Source organism: Leptodactylus fuscus, chromosome 2 (genome assembly GCF_031893055.1).
Source record: "Leptodactylus fuscus isolate aLepFus1 chromosome 2, aLepFus1.hap2, whole genome shotgun sequence".
In the NCBI taxonomy this organism is placed as follows: domain Eukaryota; kingdom Metazoa; phylum Chordata; class Amphibia; order Anura; family Leptodactylidae; genus Leptodactylus; species Leptodactylus fuscus.
The window spans coordinates 101,620,606-101,641,289 of NC_134266.1; positions in this window are offsets into that span (position 1 = coordinate 101,620,606).

Sequence of the window (20,684 nt, forward strand, 5' to 3'; positions counted from 1 at the left end):
GTTTGTAACCTTGTAAGTACATGAAACATAGAAAAGGTCCTTACGGACTATAGTAAATAGCCAGTTCATTGTGAGACGGCTAAATACTATCACTGGTAAGGACCTCGCCGGTATGAAACCTTGTAAGTACATGAAAGATGGAAAAGGTCCTTACGGAGTATAGTAAATAGCCAGTTCAGTGTGAGACGGCTAAATACTATCACTGGAAAGGACCTCACCGGTATGAAACCTTGTGAGTACATGAAAGATGGAAAAGGTCCTTACGGAGTATAGTAAATAGCCAGTTCAGTGTAAGACAGCTAAATACTATCACTGGAAAGGACCTCGCCAGTATGAAACCTTGTAAGTATATGAAACATGGAAAAGGTCCTTACGGAGTATAGTAAATAGCCAGTTCAGTGTAAGACAGCTAAATACTATCACTGGAAAGGACCTCGCCAGTATGAAACCTTGTAAGTATATGAAACATGGAAAAGGTCCTTACGGAGTATAGTGAATAGCCAGTTCAGTGTAAGACAGCTAAATACTATCACTGGAGAGGACCTCACCGGTATGAAATCTTGTAAGTACATGAAACATGGAAAAGGTCCTTACGGAGTATAGTAAATAGCCAGTTCAGTGTGAGACGGCTAAATACTATCACTGAAAAGGACCTCACTGGTATGTAACCTTGTAAGCATATGAAACATGGAAAAGGTCCTTACGGAGTATAGTAAATAGCCAGTTCAGTGTGAGACGGCTAAATACTATCACTGGAAAGGACCTCACCAGGATGAAACCTTGTAAGTATATGCAACATGGAAAAGGTCCTTACGGAGTATAGTAAATAGCCAGTTCAGTGTGAAACGGCTAAATACTATCACTGGAGAGGACCTCACCGGTATGATACCTTGTAAGTATATGATACACGGAAAAGGTCCTTACAGAGTGTAATAAATAGCCAGTTCAGTGTGAGACGGCTAAATACTATCACTGAAAAGGATCTCACCGGTATGAAACCTTGTGAGTACATGAAAGATGGAAGAGGTCCTTACGGAGTATAGTAAATAGCCAGTTCAGTGTGAAACGGCTAAATACTATCACTGGAGAGGACCTCACCGGTATGATACCTTGTAAGTATATGATACATGGAAAAGGTCCTTACAGAGTGTAATAAATAGCCAGTTCAGTGTGAGACGGCTAAATACTATCACTGAAAAGGATCTCACCGGTATGAAACCTTGTGAGTACATGAAAGATGGAAAAGGTCCTTACGGAGTATAGTAAATAGCCAGTTCAGTGTGAGACGGCTAAATACTATCACTGGAGAGGACCTCACCGGTATGATACCTTGTAAGTATATGATACATGGAAAAGGTCCTTACGGAGTATAGTAAATAGCCAGTTCAGTGTGAGATGGCTAAATACTATCACTGGAAAGGACCTCACCAGGATGAAACCTTGTAACTACATGAAACATAGAAAAGGTCCTTACGGAGTATAGTAAATAGCCAGTTCAGTGTGAAACGGCTAAATACTATCACTGGTAAGGACCTCGCCGGTATGAAACCTTGTAAGTACATGAAACATGGAAAAGGTCCTTACGGAGTATACTAAATAGCCAGTTCAGTGTAAGACAGCTAAATACTATCACTGGAAAGGACCTCGCCAGTATGAAACCTTGTAAGTATATGAAACATGGAAAAGGTCCTTACGGAATATAGTAAATAGCCAGTTCAGTGTAAGACAGCTAAATACTATCACTGGAGAGGACCTCACCAGTATGAAACCTTGTAAGTACATGAAACATGGAAAAGGTCCTTACGGAGTATAGTAAATAGCCAGTTCAGTGTGAGACGGCTAAATACTATCACTGGAAAGGACCTCACCGGTATGTAACCTTGTAAGTATATGAAACATGGAAAAGGTCCTTACGGAGTATAGTAAATAGCCAGTTCAGTGTGAGACGGCTAAATACTATCACTGGAGAGGACCTCACCGGTATGAAACCTTGTAAGTACATGAAACATAGAAAAGGTCCTTACGGAGTATAGTAAATAGCCAGTTCAGTGTGAGACGGCTAAATACTATCACTGTAAAGGACCTCACCAGGATGAAACCTTGTAAGTATATGCAACATGGAAAAGGTCCTTACGGAGTATAGTAAATAGCCAGTTCAGTGTGAGACGGCTAAATACTATCACTGGAGAGGACCTCACCGGTATGATACCTTGTAAGTATATGATACATGGAAAAGGTCCTTACAGAGTGTAGTAAATAGCCAGTTCAGTGTGAGATGGCTAAATACTATCACTGGAAAGGACCTCACCAGGATGAAACCTTGTAAGTACATGAAAGATGGAAAAGGTCCTTACGGAGTATAGTAAATAGCCAGTTCAGTGTGAGACGGCTAAATACTATCACTGGAAAGGACCTCACCGGTATGAAAACTTGTGAGTACATGAAAGATGGAAAAGGTCCTTACGGAGTATAGTAAATAGCCAGTTCAGTGTGAGACGGCTAAATACTATCACTGGAAAGGACCTCACCGGTATGATACCTTGTAAGTATATGATACATGGAAAAGGTCCTTACAGAGTATAGTAGATAGCCAGTTCAGTGTGAGATGGCTAAATACTATCACTGAAAAGGACCTCACCGGTATGTAACCTTGTAAGTACATGAAACATAGAAAAGGTCCTTACGGACTATAGTAAATAGCCAGTTCAGTGTGAGACGGCTAAATACTATCACTGGTAAGGACCTCGCCGGTATGAAACCTTGTGAGTACATGAAAGATGGAAAAGGTCCTTACGGAGTATAGTAAATAGCCAGTTCAGTGTGAGACGGCTAAATACTATCACTGGAGAGGACCTCACCGGTATGATACCTTGTAAGTATATGATACATGGAAAAGGTCCTTACGGAGTATAGTAAATAGCCAGTTCAGTGTGAGACGGCTAAATACTATCACTGGAAAGGACCTCACCGGTATGAAAACTTGTGAGTACATGAAAGATGGAAAAGGTCCTTACGGAGTATAGTAAATAGCCAGTTCAGTGTGAGACGGCTAAATACTATCACTGGAAAGGACCTCACCGGTATGATACCTTGTAAGTATATGATACATGGAAAAGGTCCTTACAGAGTATAGTTGATAGCCAGTTCAGTGTGAGATGGCTAAATACTATCACTGGAAAGGACCTCACCAGGATGAAACCTTGTAAGTACATGAAACATAGAAAAGGTCCTTACGGAGTATAGTAAATAGCCAGTTCAGTGTGAGACGGCTAAATACTATCACTGGAGAGGACCTCACCGGTATGATACCTTGTAAGTATATGATACATGGAAAAGGTCCTTACGGAGTATAGTAAATAGCCAGTTCAGTGTGAGACGGCTAAATACTATCACTGGAAATGACCTCACCGGTATGTAACCTTGTAAGTACATGAAACATAGAAAAGGTCCTTACGGAGTATAGTAAATAGCCAGTTCAGTGTGAGACGGCTAAATACTATCACTGAAAAGGACCTCACCAGGATGAAACCTTGTAAGTATATGAAACACGGAAAAGGTCCTTACGGAGTATAGTAAATAGCCAGTTCAGTGTGAGATGGCTAAATACTATCACTGGAAAGGACCTCACCGGTATGAAACCTTGTGAGTACATGAAAGATGGAAAAGGTCCTTACAGAGTATAGTAAATAGCCAGTTCAGTGTGAGACGGCTAAATACTATCACTGGAGAGGACCTCACCGGTATGAAACCTTGTGAGTACATGAAAGATGGAAAAGGTCCTTACGGAGTATAGTAAATAGCCAGTTCAGTGTGAGACGGCTAAATACTATCACTGGAGAGGACCTCACCGGTATGATACCTTGTAAGTATATGATACATGGAAAAGGTCCTTACGGAGTATAGTAAATAGCCAGTTCAGTGTGAGATGGCTAAATACTATCACTGGAAAGGACCTCACCAGGATGAAACCTTGTAAGTACATGAAACATAGAAAAGGTCCTTACGGAGTATAGTAAATAGCCAGTTCAGTGTGAGACGGCTAAATACTACCACTGAAAAGGACCTCACCGGTTTGTAACCTTGTAAGTACATGAAACATAGAAAAGGTCCTTACGGACTATAGTAAATAGCCAGTTCATTGTGAGACGGCTAAATACTATCACTGGTAAGGACCTCGCCGGTATGAAACCTTGTAAGTACATGAAAGATGGAAAAGGTCCTTACGGAGTATAGTAAATAGCCAGTTCAGTGTGAGACGGCTAAATACTATCACTGGAAAGGACCTCACCGGTATGAAACCTTGTGAGTACATGAAAGATGGAAAAGGTCCTTACGGAGTATAGTAAATAGCCAGTTCAGTGTGAGACGGCTAAATACTATCACTGGAGAGGACCTCACCAGGATGAAACCTTGTGAGTACATGAAAGATGGAAAAGGTCCTTACGGAGTATAGTAAATAGCCAGTTCAGTGTGAGACGGCTAAATACTATCACTGGAGAGGACCTCACCGGTATGATACCTTGTAAGTATATGATACATGGAAAAGGTCCTTACGGAGTATAGTAAAAAGCCAGTTCAGTGTGAGACGGCTAAATACTATCACTGGAAATGACCTCACCGGTATGTAACCTTGTAAGTACATGAAACATAGAAAAGGTCCTTACGGAGTATAGTAAATAGCCAGTTCAGTGTGAGACGGCTAAATACTATCACTGAAAAGGACCTCACCAGGATGAAACCTTGTAAGTATATGAAACATGGAAAAGGTCCTTACGGAGTATAGTAAATAGCCAGTTCAGTGTGAGACGGCTAAATACTATCACTGGTAAGGACCTCGCCGGTATGAAACCTTGTGAGTACATGAAAGATGGAAAAGGTCCTTACGGAGTATAGTAAATGGCCAGTTCAGTGTGAGACGGCTAAATACTATCACTGGAAAGGACCTCACCGGTATGAAACCTTGTGAGTACATGAAAGATGGAAAAGGTCCTTACAGAGTATAGTAAATAGCCAGTTCAGTGTGAGACGGCTAAATACTATCACTGGAGAGGACCTCACCGGTATGAAACCTTGTGAGTACATGAAAGATGGAAAAGGTCCTTACGGAGTATAGTAAATAGCCAGTTCAGTGTGAGACGGCTAAATACTATCACTGGAGAGGACCTCACCGGTATGATACCTTGTAAGTATATGATACATGGAAAAGGTCCTTACGGAGTATAGTAAATAGCCAGTTCAGTGTGAGATGGCTAAATACTATCACTGGAAAGGACCTCACCAGGATGAAACCTTGTAAGTACATGAAACATAGAAAAGGTCCTTACGGAGTATAGTAAATAGCCAGTTCAGTGTGAGACGGCTAAATACTATCACTGGTAAGGACCTCGCCGGTATGAAACCTTGTAAGTACATGAAACATGGAAAAGGTCCTTACGGAGTATAGTAAATAGCCAGTTCAGTGTAAGACAGCTAAATACTATCACTGGAAAGGACCTCGCCAGTATGAAACCTTGTAAGTATATGAAACATGGAAAAGGTCCTTACGGAATATAGTAAATAGCCAGTTCAGTGTAAGACAGCTAAATACTATCACTGGAGAGGACCTCACCGGTATGAAATCTTGTAAGTACATGAAACATGGAAAAGGTCCTTACGGAGTATAGTAAATAGCCAGTTCAGTGTGAGACGGCTAAATACTATCACTGGAAAGGACCTCACCGGTATGTAACCTTGTAAGTATATGAAACATGGAAAAGGTCCTTACGGAGTATAGTAAATAGCCAGTTCAGTGTGAGACGGCTAAATACTATCACTGGAGAGGACCTCACCGGTATGAAACCTTGTAAGTACATGAAACATAGAAAAGGTCCTTACGGAGTATAGTAAATAGCCAGTTCAGTGTGAGACGGCTAAATACTATCACTGTAAAGGACCTCACCAGGATGAAACCTTTTAAGTATATGCAACATGGAAAAGGTCCTTACGGAGTATAGTAAATAGCCAGTTCAGTGTGAGACGGCTAAATACTATCACTGGTAAGGACCTCGCCGGTATGAAACCTTGTAAGTACATGAAAGATGGAAAAAGTCCTTACGGAGTATAGTAAATAGCCAGTTCAGTGTGAGACGGCTAAATACTATCACTGGAAAGGACCTCACCGGTATGAAACCTTGTGAGTACATGAAAGATGGAAAAGGTCCTTACGGAGTATAGTAAATAGCCAGTTCAGTGTGAGACGGCTAAATACTATCACTGGAGAGGACCTCACCGGTATGAAACCTTGTGAGTATATGATACATGGAAAAGGTCCTTACAGAGTGTAGTAAATAGCCAGTTCAGTGTGAGATGGCTAAATACTATCACTGGAAAGGACCTCACCAGGATAAAACCTTGTAAGTACATGAAACATAGAAAAGGTCCTTAGAGAGTATAGTAAATAGCCAATTCAGTGTGAGACGGCTAAATACTATCACTGAAAAGGACCTCACCGGTATGAAACCTTGTGAATACATGAAAGATGGAAAAGGTCCTTACGGAGTATAGTAAATAGCCAGTTCAGTGTGAGACGGCTAAATACTATCACTGGAGGGGACCTCACCGGTATGAAACCTTGTGAATACATGAAAGATGGAAAAGGTCCTTACAGAGTGTAGTAAATAGCCAGTTCAGTGTGAGATGGCTAAATACTATCACTGGAAAGGACCTCACCAGGATGAAACCTTGTAAGTACATGAAACATAGAAAAGGTCCTTACGGAGTATAGTAAATAGCCAGTTCAGTGTGAGACGGCTAAATACTATCACTGAAAAGGACCTCACCGGTATGTAACCTTCTAAGTACATGAAACATAGAAAAGGTCCTTACGGACTATAGTAAATAGCCAGTTCAGTGTGAGACGGCTAAATACTATCACTGGTAAGGACCTCGCCGGTATGAAACCTTGTGAGTACATGAAAGATGGAAAAGGTCCTTACGGAGTATAGTAAATAGCCAGTTCAGTGTGAGACGGCTAAATACTATCACTGGAGAGGACCTCACCGGTATGATACCTTGTAAGTATATGATACATGGAAAAGGTCCTTACGGAGTATAGTAAATAGCCAGTTCAGTGTGAGACGGCTAAATACTATCACTGGAAATGACCTCACCGGTATGTAACCTTGTAAGTACATGAAACATAGAAAAGGTCCTTACGGAGTATAGTAAATAGCCAGTTCAGTGTGAGACGGCTAAATACTATCACTGAAAAGGACCTCACCAGGATGAAATCTTGTAAGTATATGAAACATGGAAAAGGTCCTTACGGAGTATAGTAAATAGCCAGTTCAGTGTGAGACGGCTAAATACTATCACTGGTAAGGACCTCGCCGGTATGAAACCTTGTGAGTACATGAAAGATGGAAAAGGTCCTTACGGAGTATAGTAAATAGCCAGTTCAGTGTGAGACGGCTAAATACTATCACTGGAGAGGACCTCACCGGTATGATACCTTGTAAGTATATGATACATGGAAAAGGTCCTTACGGAGTATAGTAAATAGCCAGTTCAGTGTGAGACGGCTAAATACTATCACTGGAAAGGACCTCACCGGTATGATACCTTGTAAGTATATGATACATGGAAAAGGTCCTTACAGAGTATAGTAGATAGCCAGTTCAGTGTGAGATGGCTAAATACTATCACTGAAAAGGACCTCACCGGTATGTAACCTTGTAAGTACATGAAACATAGAAAAGGTCCTTACGGACTATAGTAAATAGCCAGTTCAGTGTGAGACGGCTAAATACTATCACTGGTAAGGACCTCGCCGGTATGAAACCTTGTAAGTACATGAAAGATGGAAAAGGTCCTTACGGAGTATAGTAAATAGCCAGTTCAGTGTGAGACGGCTAAATACTATCACTGGAAAGGACCTCACCGGTATGAAACCTTGTGAGTACATGAAAGATGGAAAAGGTCCTTACGGAGTATAGTAAATAGCCAGTTCAGTGTGAGACGGCTAAATACTATCACTGGAGAGGACCTCACCGGTATGATACCTTGTAAGTATATGATACATGGAAAAGGTCCTTACGGAGTATAGTAAATAGCCAGTTCAGTGTGAGATGGCTAAATACTATCACTGGAAAGGACCTCACCGGTATGAAAACTTGTTAGTACATGAAAGATGGAAAAGGTCCTTACGGAGTATAGTAAATAGCCAGTTCAGTGTGAGACGGCTAAATACTATCACTGGAAAGGACCTCACCGGTATGATACCTTGTAAGTATATGATACATGGAAAAGGTCCTTACAGAGTATAGTAGATAGCCAGTTCAGTGTGAGATGGCTAAATACTATCACTGGAAAGGACCTCACCAGGATGAAACCTTGTAAGTACATGAAACATAGAAAAGGTCCTTACGGAGTATAGTAAATAGCCAGTTCAGTGTGAGACGGCTAAATACTATCACTGGAGAGGACCTCACCGGTATGATACCTTGTAAGTATATGATACATGGAAAAGGTCCTTACGGAGTATAGTAAATAGCCAGTTCAGTGTCAGACGGCTAAATACTATCACTGAAAAGGACCTCACCAGGATGAAACCTTGTAAGTATATGAAACATGGAAAAGGTCCTTACGGAGTATAGTAAATAGCCAGTTCAGTGTGAGACGGCTAAATACTATCACTGGAAAGGACCTCACCGGTATGATACCTTGTAAGTATATGATACATGGAAAAGGTCCTTACAGAGTATAGTAGATAGCCAGTTCAGTGTGAGATGGCTAAATACTATCACTGGAAAGGACCTCACCAGGATGAAACCTTGTAAGTACATGAAACATAGAAAAGGTCCTTACGGAGTATAGTAAATAGCCAGTTCAGTGTGAGACGGCTAAATACTATCACTGGAGAGGACCTCACCGGTATGATACCTTGTAAGTATATGATACATGGAAAAGGTCCTTACGGAGTATAGTAAATAGCCAGTTCAGTGTGAGACGGCTAAATACTATCACTGAAAAGGACCTCACCAGGATGAAACCTTGTAAGTATATGAAACATGGAAAAGGTCCTTACGGAGTATAGTAAATAGCCAGTTCAGTGTGAGACGGCTAAATACTATCACTGGTAAGGACCTCGCCGGTATGAAACCTTGTGAGTACATGAAAGATGGAAAAGGTCCTTACGGAGTATAGTAAATGGCCAGTTCAGTGTGAGACGGCTAAATACTATCACTGGAAAGGACCTCACCGGTATGAAACCTTGTGAGTACATGAAAGATGGAAAAGGTCCTTACGGAGTATAGTAAATAGCCAGTTCAGTGTGAGACGGCGAAATACTATCACTGGAGAGGACCTCACCGGTATGATACCTTGTAAGTATATGATACATGGAAAAGGTCCTTACGGAGTATAGTAAATAGCCAGTTCAGTGTGAGACGGCTAAATACTATCACTGGTAAGGACCTCGCCGGTATGAAACCTTGTGAGTACATGAAAGATGGAAAAGGTCCTTACGGAGTATAGTAAATGGCCAGTTCAGTGTGAGACGGCTAAATACTATCACTGGAAAGGACCTCACCGGTATGAAACCTTGTGAGTACATGAAAGATGGAAAAGGTCCTTACAGAGTATAGTAAATAGCCAGTTCAGTGTGAGACGGCTAAATACTATCACTGGAGAGGACCTCACCGGTATGAAACCTTGTGAGTACATGAAAGATGGAAAAGGTCCTTACGGAGTATAGTAAATAGCCAGTTCAGTGTGAGACGGCTAAATACTATCACTGGAGAGGACCTCACCGGTATGATACCTTGTAAGTATATGATACATGGAAAAGGTCCTTACGGAGTATAGTAAATAGCCAGTTCAGTGTGAGATGGCTAAATACTATCACTGGAAAGGACCTCACCAGGATGAAACCTTGTAAGTACATGAAACATAGAAAAGGTCCTTACGGAGTATAGTAAATAGCCAGTTCAGTGTGAGACGGCTAAATACTATCACTGGTAAGGACCTCGCCGGTATGAAACCTTGTAAGTACATGAAACATGGAAAAGGTCCTTACGGAGTATAGTAAATAGCCAGTTCAGTGTAAGACAGCTAAATACTATCACTGGAAAGGACCTCGCCAGTATGAAACCTTGTAAGTATATGAAACATGGAAAAGGTCCTTACGGAATATAGTAAATAGCCAGTTCAGTGTAAGACAGCTAAATACTATCACTGGAGAGGACCTCACCGGTATGAAATCTTGTAAGTACATGAAACATGGAAAAGGTCCTTACGGAGTATAGTAAATAGCCAGTTCAGTGTGAGACGGCTAAATACTATCACTGGAAAGGACCTCACCGGTATGTAACCTTGTAAGTATATGAAACATGGAAAAGGTCCTTACGGAGTATAGTAAATAGCCAGTTCAGTGTGAGACGGCTAAATACTATCACTGGAGAGGACCTCACCGGTATGAAACCTTGTAAGTACATGAAACATAGAAAAGGTCCTTACGGAGTATAGTAAATAGCCAGTTCAGTGTGAGACGGCTAAATACTATCACTGTAAAGGACCTCACCAGGATGAAACCTTTTAAGTATATGCAACATGGAAAAGGTCCTTACGGAGTATAGTAAATAGCCAGTTCAGTGTGAGACGGCTAAATACTATCACTGGTAAGGACCTCGCCGGTATGAAACCTTGTAAGTACATGAAAGATGGAAAAAGTCCTTACGGAGTATAGTAAATAGCCAGTTCAGTGTGAGACGGCTAAATACTATCACTGGAAAGGACCTCACCGGTATGAAACCTTGTGAGTACATGAAAGATGGAAAAGGTCCTTACGGAGTATAGTAAATAGCCAGTTCAGTGTGAGACGGCTAAATACTATCACTGGAGAGGACCTCACCGGTATGAAACCTTGTGAGTATATGATACATGGAAAAGGTCCTTACAGAGTGTAGTAAATAGCCAGTTCAGTGTGAGATGGCTAAATACTATCACTGGAAAGGACCTCACCAGGATGAAACCTTGTAAGTACATGAAACATAGAAAAGGTCCTTAGAGAGTATAGTAAATAGCCAATTCAGTGTGAGACGGCTAAATACTATCACTGAAAAGGACCTCACCGGTATGAAACCTTGTGAATACATGAAAGATGGAAAAGGTCCTTACGGAGTATAGTAAATAGCCAGTTCAGTGTGAGACGGCTAAATACTATCACTGGAGAGGACCTCACCGGTATGATACCTTGTAAGTATATGATACATGGAAAAGGTCCTTACGGAGTATAGTAAATAGCCAGTTCAGTGTGAGATGGCTAAATACTATCACTGGAAAGGACCTCACCAGGATGAAACCTTGTAAGTACATGAAACATAGAAAAGGTCCTTACGGAGTATAGTAAATAGCCAGTTCAGTGTGAGACGGCTAAATACTATCACTGAAAAGGACCTCACCGGTATGTAACCTTCTAAGTACATGAAACATAGAAAAGGTCCTTACGAACTATAGTAAATAGCCAGTTCAGTGTGAGACGGCTAAATACTATCACTGGTAAGGACCTCGCCGGTATGAAACCTTGTGAGTACATGAAAGATGGAAAAGGTCCTTACGGAGTATAGTAAATAGCCAGTTCAGTGTGAGACGGCTAAATACTATCACTGGAGAGGACCTCACCGGTATGATACCTTGTAAGTATATGATACATGGAAAAGGTCCTTACGGAGTATAGTAAATAGCCAGTTCAGTGTGAGACGGCTAAATACTATCACTGGAAATGACCTCACCGGTATGTAACCTTGTAAGTACATGAAACATAGAAAAGGTCCTTACGGAGTATAGTAAATAGCCAGTTCAGTGTGAGACGGCTAAATACTATCACTGAAAAGGACCTCACCAGGATGAAATCTTGTAAGTATATGAAACATGGAAAAGGTCCTTACGGAGTATAGTAAATAGCCAGTTCAGTGTGAGACGGCTAAATACTATCACTGGTAAGGACCTCGCCGGTATGAAACCTTGTGAGTACATGAAAGATGGAAAAGGTCCTTACGGAGTATAGTAAATAGCCAGTTCAGTGTGAGACGGCTAAATACTATCACTGGAGAGGACCTCACCGGTATGATACCTTGTAAGTATATGATACATGGAAAAGGTCCTTACGGAGTATAGTAAATAGCCAGTTCAGTGTGAGACGGCTAAATACTATCACTGGAAAGGACCTCACCGGTATGATACCTTGTAAGTATATGTGTTAAATATTATATATTTACAATATTCTCTAGCAGACATGGGGTTAACACTCTACTGACATCATATCTGTTGTATTTTGGGTACATGGGTGCGGTTAGAGTACACCATTTTAGAAATCTCCCTACATAGCTGTAACATGGAAGGTAACACCCACTCTCATGAATATAAATGAGTGACAGACACACACGTCGTGGTCGTCATCCATGAGGGGGATCCATGGGGAATCTATGGCAGGTCTGTCTGCCATCCCTCTCTGTCATCCTGGACAAGATGTCGTGAATATCCCAAGTCCACCAACCAGATGACAAGCATGAACCAAGCTGTAACTACAAGATATCCAGATGATTTAACTTCTCTGAAGATGTAAGCTATTGACAATTGACTGATATTTGTGTTATTTGGACATTTTCCCTGTTCCTGTGTTTTCCTTCAAGATATTAATAAACCTCTACACTGATTTATAACAAGCTGACTTCTTCCTATCGTGGACAAGGCCAGGTCCGGCTATTTAACAGTGGCGAGCCAGCCTTCCTCCGTTACTTCATGGCTATTTAACAGTGGCGAGCCAGCACGGTCGTTTTTTTTCCTGTTTTTCTCGTTCCGTTCACTTGCAATTAAGGGGGAAGAGAGGAGTATTTTGCAAGTTGTATGAATTGCAAGATTCAGGAAGACTTCGAAAAAGAACTTATATTGGTGAGATACAGATGACTGTTGTACGTGTTATATGATACGGAAGCCTGTGTGAGGAAAGCCTGTGAGGAAACACAGAAGGACCACAAGTGCCAGACGTACTGAGACGTTCTGATGACAGGGACCAACTGTTCCAAGGACAAGCTAAAGGTGAAGCTTTCTACAGTGGTGAGTAAAGATTTTACTTTTAAAGTATGGAAAAATTAGAGTCATTGTCTAAGAAATGTAACGTTGAGTTTAAAGTTGTGCCTAGTGACAGTTTAGAGAGTATATGGCAAGATTTATATACACAATGTGAGCAGGCAAATTCTAAGATTGAAAATAAAATTTGTTCTACAAAAGAGAAGCAGGTATTTAGGAATATAGCTTCTATGGTAAAGATTTTTAATGACGTGGTAACAGAGAAGAAATTAAGTAATAGTATGCATAAATCTGTTCAGACAGATAATGAGAAATCTCAATATGTTGACAAAGAGCACCACGTGGCAGTAATGGCCATAGATGGTGAGGAACAAATGATACAAGAAACTAAATTGAAATTAAAATCTCAGGAATATTTGATCAATCTGAGTAAAGCCATTCCCACATATGATGTAAAGATCCATGTGTGTAGAAACTCAGAAATTTTTGAAAGCCATGCAGAGAAATTTGATCTAAATATTGAACAGAGAAATAAACTGTTTAAATTATGGCTTCCTATTGATTTTACAGAACGTTTGTCTGCAAAAATGTCTTATGATAATGAGTCAAATGAATGGTTAAAAGACAGTGATGTGGAGAGATTAAAGAAACTAATCTGGTGCACTAGAGGTGACAGCATGCCAACACCTGATATACTGAATGAGATAAAGATTGGCAGAAAAGAATGTACATATGCATTCATGTCTAAATTTGAGAGAACATACAAAACTGTCATTCAAAAGGTGAACTCTTCATCTATGGTGAAAAGTTTTGTTAAAAAGTTCAAATTCTTGGATGCAGTCACCCTTGCCAGTGCGTCAGATAAGAAGACTTTATTTGAAGCTGCTAGTTTATTGGACATGGCCAGAAGACATCAGAAACATATGTCAAATGTAAATCGAGTATGTCCAAAGCAAAAAGCAAAGCCTATTAAGAGACATCTGTCAAATCATGTTAAAGTGTCCCCTATTTATAGGAGGGAAAGTGACAAAATCTATGAGAAACGTAGGAAATTACATGTTGCATATAAACCATATGCCATGCAAGAAAATCCACAAATTGAAATTCCATTATTAACTGAAATTAAAGAATTGCAGCCAGCCAAATCTATTGAGTATCTGCAAAAGAATGTATCTGGGAATGTACCAGTTGTCTCCAAAATGTCAGATCTTCCCAGTAACCAAGAGGAATTTGAGCTACCTAATATTTTTAGGAAAAGGGCAAGCTTGGCATTCTCTAATGACCTGGTGGAGTTATTGTGGGATGTGATTGACAGGAAGGTCAGGGGTCGAGTTTAAAAGTATCTCTGAAGGAATGACTGTCTATTGAGTATTTACTTATGTACTATCTGGCTATGTAAAGAGAAATCCCTTTTATATGAGGAGAAGTCCAATGATCAGGTATAATCCACATGATTATGTGATAATGTTTGTAAAATAATCCTAATTATGCTATTGTGAATAATACTATGGATCATATCATTATATATATACACACACATATAGGAGGAGAGCCTGATGTGTGGTGACAGATTTTTGTCATAGTCCACTCTCTGGATGCAGAGAGAGGAGGAACATGTTATGTACATTATATGAATATGATCAAATAGTACTAGGGATCCATAAAGTTATTAAATTTTCCATTGGTTAAAATCATTATTGTATTAATTTGGTTTTTGCTAAAGTTTATCTATTTTTTCTCATCAGATATAGATATATGGAAAAATGGATCAGTTCAATCAGTGATGTCCATTCATTCATCATTCTTTCCTTATAGCCAAAAGAATACATGGAGTGTCTAACTATTAATGAGTAAACTAATTTCACATGGTGTGACTAATAACAATGCATGATAAAGTGATATAAGTCCTAACTTACCTTAAGCATGTTTGTCAATAGTTTCATGTAAAGTATTTTCAAGTTATAATCCATTATGTATGAAGGCATGCAACTAGGCATGGAGCTCTTACTTACTGTGAGAATAAGTGTTCGTTCATGTGGTCAGTTGATTGACAGCAACACATTGTGACCTGTGACCCTGATGGGCTGGTCAGTATAAGTGTTATGTGTGTTATGTGTCCACTGGTGTATACAACAGATCTGTGACATCACAAATAGGCCTAAGAAAATCAGGATGCATCCAACAAGGAAAAAAGGAAAATATATCCAACAAAGAGACGTCTATTTTCTTTCTATTTTCTATTTCTTTCTATTTTCTATTTCTATTTTCTTTTTCTATTTCTTTCTATTTTTTATCTTATGTGATACTCTATATTAAACTGGGAAATTAGCAAATATATTTGAAATCCATTGAAAGGAACCTCATATGTTTATACCTACAGGAAAACCAAGTGTTTAAGTCACATGAGCTGAGGAAAGGTGACAGATGCAGTAGGGTGAAGGTTATTTTAGTTTGTGAATAGTTTGTTGCAAAAGAAGAAGCTTTTGACTAAGATATAGATAGCTCTTCAATATATTTGTTCAAACCTGACAAACAATAAAGGCTTATTGGGGTAATTGGATCATGGGATAATAAATATATTAGTTATGGCAGAAAATCTAGTTAGTTATAGCCAGTATTGATTTATTGTATTATTGTTTTATTGATTATGTATTCTTACATGTACGCACACACTTGCATACACTTACACACATCAACATCTACAAACATTGGGAAAAATATGTCTTATATGCAAATGAGATAAGCTAATCATCTTCATGAAAGGAAAAGTATAATATCATCAAAGAATATGGGATATCAAGAGTGATAGTCTCTGGTTTATTCTTTAAACTTCTGATTATAGGATGTGACATTTTGAAATGCTTATGTTTTATATACTTATTTAATATATATGGTGTTCATATACAACCAGTACACAAGAATATATACAGTTAAGTGTAAGACAGAGTCAAGTGTCTTAAGTCTTGTCTCTATTCTTGGTATTGGAGGTATCTGAAAGGTTAAGAAGGTCACAGGAATCTGTGAAGAGACGAGGTGTTAAGAGGAAACTTTAGGCACATACGTTTTTATGAATAAAGGTTAATATTGTGTCTCAGATAAAGAACACAATGATATTTAATAAATGAATGTTTAAAATAAAATTATTTCTTATTAAAAAGGAAAATAAAGTGACTAAAATGTATGATTAAGTATGATAACACATTCATATAGGAACATATGTTTAGTATAATTGGTGAAAAGTTCTAACTAAAGAATAAATATTGTGATTGTCTATAGAATGGTAATTAATAATCACATTATATTTCAGAGTTATGTTGCAATTTGTCATCACAAGTAAATTACACATATATATTCATACATATAGATATAAAGATATATATGTTGATATATGATGTTTATATAGATTATTGTATCCAAAGTACTATTATCTGATAGTTTGATAAATGTATTGAATATCAATATTTTAATAAGTCAAATATAAATATTGATACAATGTAAAGAGAAGTATGATATATAAATGAGTGGTATGGTACACTGTGATATTATAGTTTAGTTAATTGCCTAGTTTGGCTTAGCTATTAGGGAAAGAAAACTTATCTTCAATCAAGTCCAAGATTATGATAAAGTTTGATATCAAATGTTAATAAAAAGACTTTAACAGTTACAAGAAGAAGATGTGCGGGAAAAGACAAAATCTGAAGGTATGATGCTATATGCTTAAGCTTATGCCAAGGACTGTGTTTAAAAACTATTACTGGAGTTTGGAACCTTTGATCAGCGGATGATTGGACAGATATAAAGACGTCCTCATCAATGTTTGGTGGAATCCTCTCTATTTCAAGACTTCAAGTTGTTTGTACGCAAAAGGGTTATGAATGATAAAACCCGAACACAGATATTGTGTATCCAAGAGACTGAGATTCCAGGACTGAACCTTACTGACAAGCAGCAGGGATGATGTCAGAATTCACACTTGCCTTGCTTTTGCAGTATTGCTCCAGAAGTGTCACATGATTGTACAGTGACAGGAGGTCAAGGTAATTACAGAAGGAAACCCTTCTACAGTCTATGTCTTGGTAAAGTGAAACATAACATATGGACTTTGTTGTTATATCAATATCTTCTCAATATGAACTTTAATGGACAATGTTATAATATCTGCACAACACGGAGGAAATCTAAAGGACTTTAAGTCAAGAACTACATTTGTGGTAATAAGCCTTCTATTATGACGGAAAAAGAGATGACCAGAAGACCAGACGATGAAAGAAGAGCCTTCATCAGGTGTAGGTTAGATAGTGGATCAAATTGTTTTCATCTTTGATCACAGTTTACCATAACATAACATAACATTTATTAATGTCAAAATGTATTGCAAATTGATGAAATTATTGTTACATGGACAATCAATGAAAATTAAGTTCCAGCAAAGAAGAAAGAAGATATAATCTAATTGTATGAATATTGTTGTATGGTATATCTTGAGAGTTCAAACAGATATTTCACTCTCAAAAGGGGGAAATGTTAAATATTATATATTTACAATATTCTCTAGCAGACATGGGGTTAACACTCTACTGACATCATATCTGTTGTATTTTGGGTACATGGGTGCGGTTAGAGTACACCATTTTAGAAATCTCCCTACATAGCTGTAACATGGAAGGTAACACCCACTCTCATGAATATAAATGAGTGACAGACACACACGTCGTGGTCGTCATCCATGAGGGGGATCCATGGGGAATCTATGGCAGGTCTGTCTGCCATCCCTCTCTGTCATCCTGGACAAGATGTCGTGAATATCCCAAGTCCACCAACCAGATGACAAGCATGAACCAAGCTGTAACTACAAGATATCCAGATGATTTAACTTCTCTGAAGATGTAAGCTATTGACAATTGACTGATATTTGTGTTATTTGGACATTTTCCCTGTTCCTGTGTTTTCCTTCAAGATATTAATAAACCTCTACACTGATTTATAACAAGCTGACTTCTTCCTATCGTGGACAAGGCCAGGTCCGGATATTTAACAGTGGACACAAGTCTCACCGGCAAATACAAGATATTTAACAATATGATACATGGAAAAGGTCCTTACAGAGTATAGTAGATAGCCAGTTCAGTGTGAGATGGCTAAATACTATCACTGAAAAGGACCTCACCGGTATGTAACCTTGTAAGTACATGAAACATAGAAAAGGTCCTTACGGACTATAGTAAATAGCCAGTTCAGTGTGAGACGGCTAAATACTATCACTGGTAAGGACCTCGCCGGTATGAAACCTTGTAAGTACATGAAAGATGGAAAAGGTCCTTACGGAGTATAGTAAATAGCCAGTTCAGTGTGAGACGGCTAAATACTATCACTGGAAAGGACCTCACCGGTATGAAACCTTGTGAGTACATGAAAGATGGAAAAGGTCCTTACGGAGTATAGTAAATGGCCAGTTCAGTGTGAGACGGCTAAATACTATCACTGGAAAGGACCTCACCGGTATGAAACCTTGTGAGTACATGAAAGATGGAAAAGGTCCTTACAGAGTATAGTAAATAGCCAGTTCAGTGTGAGACGGCTAAATACTATCACTGGAGAGGACCTCACCGGTATGAAACCTTGTGAGTACATGAAAGATGGAAAAGGTCCTTACGGAGTATAGTAAATAGCCAGTTCAGTGTGAGACGGCTAAATACTATCACTGGAGAGGACCTCACCGGTATGATACCTTGTAAGTATATGATACATGGAAAAGGTCCTTACGGAGTATAGTAAATAGCCAGTTCAGTGTGAGACGGCTAAATACTATCACTGGTAAGGACCTCGCCGGTATGAAACCTTGTGAGTACATGAAAGATGGAAAAGGTCCTTACGGAGTATAGTAAATGGCCAGTTCAGTGTGAGACGGCTAAATACTATCACTGGAAAGGACCTCACCGGTATGAAACCTTGTGAGTACATGAAAGATGGAAAAGGTCCTTACAGAGTATAGTAAATAGCCAGTTCAGTGTGAGACGGCTAAATACTATCACTGGAGAGGACCTCACCGGTATGAAACCTTGTGAGTACATGAAAGATGGAAAAGGTCCTTACGGAGTATAGTAAATAGCCAGTTCAGTGTGAGACGGCTAAATACTATCACTGGAGAGGACCTCACCGGTATGATACCTTGTAAGTATATGATACATGGAAAAGGTCCTTACGGAGTATAGTAAATAGCCAGTTCAGTGTGAGACGGCTAAATACTATCACTGGTAAGGACCTCGCCGGTATGAAACCTTGTGAGTACATGAAAGATGGAAAAGGTCCTTACGGAGTATAGTAAATGGCCAGTTCAGTGTGAGACGGCTAAATACTATCACTGGAAAGGACCTCACCGGTATGAAACCTTGTGAGTACATGAAAGATGGAAAAGGTCCTTACAGAGTATAGTAAATAGCCAGTTCAGTGTGAGACGGCTAAATACTATCACTGGAGAGGACCTCACCGGTATGAAACCTTGTGAGTACATGAAAGATGGAAAAGGTCCTTACGGAGTATAGTAAATAGCCAGTTCAGTGTGAGACGGCTAAATACTATCACTGGAGAGGACCTCACCGGTATGATACCTTGTAAGTATATGATACATGGAAAAGGTCCTTACGGAGTATAGTAAATAGCCAGTTCAGTGTGAGATGGCTAAATACTATCACTGGAAAGGACCTCACCAGGATGAAACCTTGTAAGTACATGAAACATAGAAAAGGTCCTTACGGAGTATAGTAAATAGCCAGTTCAGTGTGAGACGGCTAAATACTATCACTGAAAAGGACCTCACCGGTTTGTAACCTTGTAAGTACATGAAACATAGAAAAGGTCCTTACGGACTATAGTAAATAGCCAGTTCAGTGTGAGACGGCTAAATACTATCACTGGTAAGGACCTCGCCGGTATGAAACCTTGTAAGTACATGAAAGATGGAAAAGGTCCTTACGGAGTATAGTAAATAGCCAGTTCAGTGTGAGACGGCTAAATACTATCACTGGAAAGGACCTCACCGGTATGAAACCTTGTGAGTACATGAAAGATGGAAAAGGTCCTTACGGAGTATAGTAAATAGCCAGTTCAGTGTGAGACGGCTAAATACTATCACTGGAGAGGACCTCACCGGTATGATACCTTGTAAGTATATGATACATGGAAAAGGTCCTTACGGAGTATAGTAAATAGCCAGTTCAGTGTGAGACGGCTAAATACTATCACTGGAAAGGACCTCACCGGTATGAAAACTTGTGAGTACATGAAAGATGGAAAAGGTCCTTACGGAGTATAGTAGATAGCCAGTTCAGTGTGAGATGGCTAAATACTATCACTGGAAAGGACCTCACCAGGATGAAACCTTGTAAGTACATGAAACATAGAAAAGGTCCTTACGGAGTATAGTAAATAGCCAGTTCAGTGTGAGACGGCTAAATACTATCACTGAAAAGGACCTCACCGGTATGTAACCTTGTAAGTACATGAAACATAGAAAAGGTCCTTACGGAGTATAGTAAATGGCCAGTTCAGTGTGAGACGGCTAAATACTATCACTGGAAATGACCTCACCGGTATGTAACCTTGTGAGTACATGAAAGATG